The sequence below is a fragment of the Dasypus novemcinctus genome, chromosome 24, assembly GCF_030445035.2.
Source record: "Dasypus novemcinctus isolate mDasNov1 chromosome 24, mDasNov1.1.hap2, whole genome shotgun sequence".
Lineage (NCBI taxonomy): Eukaryota > Metazoa > Chordata > Mammalia > Cingulata > Dasypodidae > Dasypus > Dasypus novemcinctus.
Window position 1 is genome coordinate 63,986,666 of NC_080696.1, and position 6,018 is coordinate 63,992,683.

Genomic DNA, 6,018 nt, shown 5'->3' on the forward strand with positions numbered 1-6,018 from the left:
TTTCGCTTTTATCCTGATTGTGTCCTTGCATTTAAGGTGAGTCTCTTGTAGACAGCCCATAGATGACTTATCTTTATTTTTCCATTCTGTCAATCTATATCTTTTGATTGGGGAGTTCAATCTATTAACATTCAATATTATTACTCTAAAGTCATTACTTCATCCATTTTATTCTTTGTCTTTCTTTTGTCATACCTTATTATTATCTGTCTTTTTACATTTTTAGTTACTCTTACTTAGAATCTTCATTTCTACTCTTTCCAAGTCTCTTGCCATTGTCTTTTCCTTTCAGGTTACAGAGCTCCCTTTATTATCTCTTGTAAATCTCGTCTTTTGGTAACAAACTCTCCCAGTTTTTGTTTGTCTGTGAAGACTTTAGACTCACTCTTCTTTTTGAAAGACAGTTTTACTGGTAAAGAATTTTTGGCTGGAAGTGTTCCTCTTTCAGTACCCTAAATACATCCTACCATGTTCTTCTCACTTCCGTGGTTTCTGATGCAAAGTTGGCACTTAATGTTATTGAAGTTCTTTGTTTGTGATGCTTTGCTTTTCTCTTGCTGCTTTCAGAATCCTCTCTCTCTGGCATTTTACATTCTGAATAGTAGGTGTCTCAGTAGGCCTATTCAAGTTTATTCTGTTTGGGGTGCATTGTCCTTCTTGGATATTGATATTTATGTCTTTCAGAAGGATTAGAAAGTTTTCAGTCATTATATCCTAAAATCTTTTTTCTGCCCCCTTTCCATTCTCTTCTCCTTCTGGTACAACTGTAGCACATCTCTTTGTGTGTTTTGCATTGTCATTAAATTCCCTGGGACCCTGTTCCATTTTTCCCATTCTTTTCTCTTTCCTTTCTTTTGTCTTTTCATGTTCAGATACTCAATCCTCCAATTCACTAATTCTGTCCTCCACCAATCCAAATCTTGTTATATGCCTCTAATGTATCTCATCCATTATGTCTTACATTCCCTTAAGCTCTATTACTTCTCTTTGCAGGCTTTCAACTTGGTCTTTATGTCACCCAGTGTCTTCTTAATATCCTTTATCTCTTTAGCCATATTTTCCTTCAACTTTTGATTTAAGAGATTTGTGAGAACATCATTAATTAGTTGCCTTAAGTCATATGCCTCATCAGGATTTTTATTTGATCCTTTGGCTGGACCATATCTTAGTGTGGCCTGTAATATTTTTTGCCAATGCCTAGACTTCTGATTATATTGATGAATTTACTCTAATGGGCAAATTTCTCCCTTTTGCCTAGTGGCTTTATTTAATGGTTCTTTGTGATATGTGGTTCAACTTATTCTAAATCATTAAGATTTCCTAGCTTAAGTTATCAAAATGGGGCCAGGGACCCACTAATGCCCCAGACTGGAATCAAGTGTGCCTGGATAAAAGATACTCCAAAAAACTTTTTTCATTTTTAAGATTTTTAAAAATTAAAATTAAAATTAAAATTAAAATTTTTTATCCCTCCTATCCCCCATGTTGGCTCCCTCATCTGTCTGCTACTTATTTGATTGTCTTCTTTAGGAGACACCAGAAACTGAACCAGGGACCTCTCATTTGGGAAGCAAGGGCCCAACTGCTTGAGCCACTTCCACTCCTTGCTGATTGCATTGTTTGCTGGTTGTGGTGGTTGTGGAGTCTGCTGATTGCAGCAGTTGTGGAATATGCTGGTTGCAGTGTCTGCTGCTTGTGGTGGTTGCAGTGACTGCTGATTATAGTAGTTACAGCATCTGCTCATGGTGGTATCTACCGGTTGTGGCATCTGTTCATCTTCTTTAGGAGGCACCAGGAACTGAACCCGGGACCTCCCATGTGGGAGGCATGCGCCCAGTTGCTTGAGACATATCCATCCCCAGAGAGCATTTTTACTTATTGCAGTTCCCTGGCAGGCCAGAAGATGGCACTTGTAGGCAAATTGTTCCATGGATGTTCTCTGTCAGCCTCCACTTGACTGTGACTCTGGTCTGGCCAGAGCTGAGGTTCAAAGCCAGCTGTGCTGGTCAAACTCACTGAGGAGAAACCACTCTCTGCCATCTGCTGCACCCTCCCTCTTCTCAGGGAGGAAGACTTGCCCTCTCGGTTGGCTGCAGTGAGCCATAGATTTTAGCTAGGCTCTTTGCGTCGAGGGTGGGAAATGGGTGTTATTCCAGCTGCAGCCACTAGTAGCTCATGGTTTTTGCTTCAGCTTCTTTGTCTCTCTGTCCCTCTCCCTCCTGGACAATCTGCAGCACTCTCCTGGCCTACAGACCCCAGAACAGCTCCCTCCAACAGCATTTGGCCCTTCCTCCATTGTTTTTGTAAAAGAGTTGAGCCCTGCCACCCTGCTCAAATGCCACCTTCCCAGAAGTCTCTGGACTTACTTTTCTCCATAGTCTGTGATGGCTCCCTTGTCTATTTGCTTGTTGTTTTTGCTCATTGTTTTTGCACATTGTTTGTACTCGTCTGTTTTTTTATGCTGATTTTTTTTGGCTTGTCGTCTGCTTGCTTTTTGCTCGTTGACTTCTCATTGTCTGTTTTTTCTTTAGGCGGCACAGGGAACTGAAACTGGGACCTCCCTGAGTGTCTTCACACTGTGGCAGCTGAGTTCCCCAAAGAGGAGTTCAATGGCTTGAGCCACATCCACTCCCTGCTCCTTTTTTCTTTTTTTTTTCCTTGATCTCTGCTCATTGTTTGTCTTCTTTAGGAGGCACTGGGAATCGATCCTGGGACCTCTCATAAGGGAGGTGGGCACTCAACTGCTTGAGCCACATCTGCACCCCCTGGCCTTACTTTTGAATGAAGCAAAACCTTTTTTAATGGAGGCTGTGGTGTGTGAATCATGTTTCCACCACGTACCTGTGTTATTCATTCATTCATTCAGTCAGTCCTAATTTACTCATCAAATACTTTTCGTACACCTGTTACAGGCACTGAGGGCAGAGTGGGGAGCAAGGGAGACCTGGTTTCTTCCCTCTATTGGGCAGATCAGCCAAACTCAACCCATCAGAGAAGTAAAATCAACAGCAATTTTTTAGAAGTACCATGAGGTTTACAAACAGGTTGCTTCAAAGGAGGGTGGTGATACTCAGGCATGTATCTTAGCATCCCCTAGACTCAGTTTTCTCACTCTAAAATGGGTAGACTACCACCTGTATTGGATAGTTGTCATGGGGTTGAAAAGAAATCATTTGCATGATACCTGACACAGGGCCTGCACAGAGGAAGTGCTCCATAGAAGTAGAGCTCTAACCCCAGACAGGATTTCAAGAGCATAGTAGTTTCTAACTGCTGTTTAAAAATTACTCTAAGACCCAGTTGCTTTAAACAACCACCATTTCCTATCTGGCAGTTACTGTGGCCTGAGCATTTGGGAGGGGCTGAGCTGGTGGTTTGGGCTCAGGGTCACTCATATTGCAGCTGGGATGTTGGTTGGAGCCGCATCATCTGAAGGCTCGAGTGTGCATCGAGTGTCCACTTCCAAGGTGCTGCCTGCATGAGGCCATGGGCAGGAGGTCTCAGCTCTTTCCCCCTGGTAGTGTCCCTGAGGGCATAGTGGCCTGAGTGTCCCCACGAGATGGCAGCTGATTTCCCCAGAGAGGGAGTGAGCAGGAAGCCAGGCTGCCGCTGAAGTCCCACACTCGGCCACCACCCCCCATCGCCTTTGCCTTATTCTGTTGATTAGAAACAAGCCACTGTGTGCGTTCCATACTGAAGGAGAGGGAACTCATCTCTACTTTCAAAGGGAGAAGTATCAAAAAGCTTAGGGACGTATTTAAAACCATCACAAAGAGAATACGGAATCTAAACATGGGGACTCTTCCTGGCATATTTGTCTCTTGGCCTTGCATGTTTTCTAAACTCTGAGCTTTCAGGTAAATCAAAAATAAATCCTCTTGTCTTGCCAGTCGTGCATTATGGAAGGAGAGCGGCCCCGTCCTTTGAAACCAGCCCCGGTGGATGCGCGCCGTGAGCTTTCCCTCCCCCGCCGTTTGCTCTGTGGACCGTTCAGTCTGGCAGTCGGCGTGTACACACTGCGCGCCCACGCGCAGCTTAGTAGCTGAAATTTAGACAGCTGTGCCCAGGGACTTGGGCTGAGCTGTGAAGATGCTTCAGCCTCTCCAGTGGGAGCGAGAGGATCCTCTGTTAACGCAGAGGTCAGCCCTCCAAAGCGTCTGCAAGGCCAAAGTCAACCTTCATATTTGCTGGTCTGCTGGGCGCGGCGTGTGTGTTCTCCCAGCCCCTGCCAGGAAACTTGATGTTTCCAGAAACGCACCAAAGATCCTGTCAAGGGCCGTGGACTCAAGTGCATCATCCCGAAGACTTGGGATGGGATCCCTGTGAGGGCTTCGGGAGACTTCCGAAATGTTCTGCAAAATTTTACATCTACTACATGCGTGTTTTGAGGGAGGGCCCCGAATTTTGATCAGATTCTCTCAGGGGCCCTGATGAATTCACTGCCAGCCCTTCCCCCTCCTGAACACACATCTGCTCCAAACTGTAAAGAACCCACAACCACTGTCTTTATGTTTGGCTCAAGGGGAGAGCCTTGGGGACAATTGCTGCTTCTGGTGCACATGGAGAAGGGTGGCCCGGGGATGGTGCTCCAGTAGCTGCATCTGCCACCTCCCCACGGCTCCCTGACCTCAGAACTGAACAGAGAGCTTCACGGTGGAAGGGGCTGTGCCACCTGCCCCTGCTAGCCAGCTTGGTTTTCTTAACAAAAGGTAGTTAGACTTGCTCAGGCTTGGCGTGAAGGAGCCGGTTCCAGGCAGTAGTTTCTGCTGCCATATGCTGCTCTCACCCAGAATAGAATTGAGTATTAGCTAAACGGCTATCACTTCATCAATGTGCAAAATAAGCAGGATAAGGCAGCAGACAGGTGCAAACAGAATTTAGAAAATAAATGCAGTGTTGCTGACTCGGGCCCCTGCCGGCTCCCTGGGAGCCGTGGCCCCATCCTCTCTCCCTGCCTTAGCAAAATTTTCCCCGGATTTATCACCTGGTCGTCATCTCAGTAACGGCCACGACTCCAAGAATAGGATGCACTTGCTGGCTTGGAGATCCCAGTTTAGAAGGGAAAACATATTGGACCAGCAAACATCCTTCCCAGCCCAGGAGCCCACGCGGCAGGAACAGAGGCTGCACGAGCCCACCCCTGCAGCTGGTTCTCTACACAACAGCCAGCGTGGGCCTTTAAAATTGCAAGCCAAAGCCCCACCTACTGCCCACTTCACTCAGAATAAAATGCAAATTTTTATTGCAGTCTGCAAGCAGCTCCCCCCTTTCCCCCCCCACCCCTGTGGCCCCTTTCTCTCTCCTTCCTCTCCCTTCCTGCTTCTCTTCCTTCTCTGCCTCTTGCCCAGTGAGCACACACGATCACAGGGCTGATGCTGGCCTCTAGATGCACCTGCTCTTCCTGCTTTCTGGAATTTTCTCTTGGATGACCCCGTGGCTGGCTGTCCCTAGCCTGGTCTTATCTCCAAAGCAATGCCTAGTTGTGTTGTGGAAGCAGAGAGATTCAGTGATCGCATAGGGAAGGCCAGGACTCAGGAATATTTTTGAGAAGGAAAATTTATTAACGACCGGCCGGGCATGGTGGACTCTTGTCCAAGAAGCCAAGCCCTGAATCGGATTTTTGGGTCCCTTTTATACAGAGGATGTAGGAGTGGGGAGTCAAATGGTGCTTTGTTTGAGTACCAGATCAGCTTGAATTAACTCATATCCCCCACATTCCAGGTAAGCTTGAATTAACATATTTAGTTTGCATCCTCCCTGAATATCCAAAGTCTACAGAGCCTCTATCACTTAATTGGCTTTCTGGGAACTAGGCAGACTGGAGTGGTTGCCGTGGTTACAGAAGGCGGGGTGGGGGGGGGCTGCAGTTCCTATTGTTTGCATGCACACATGGCTTATGCTGGAATTTTACGTTTTAGCAAGTTTATACACACAGCCCAGGTTACATGAAGAAACACACAGCCCCTGCACACAGCCCATACCAGGGGCAGAGAACCCAGCCACTTGGCTCCGTGTGGC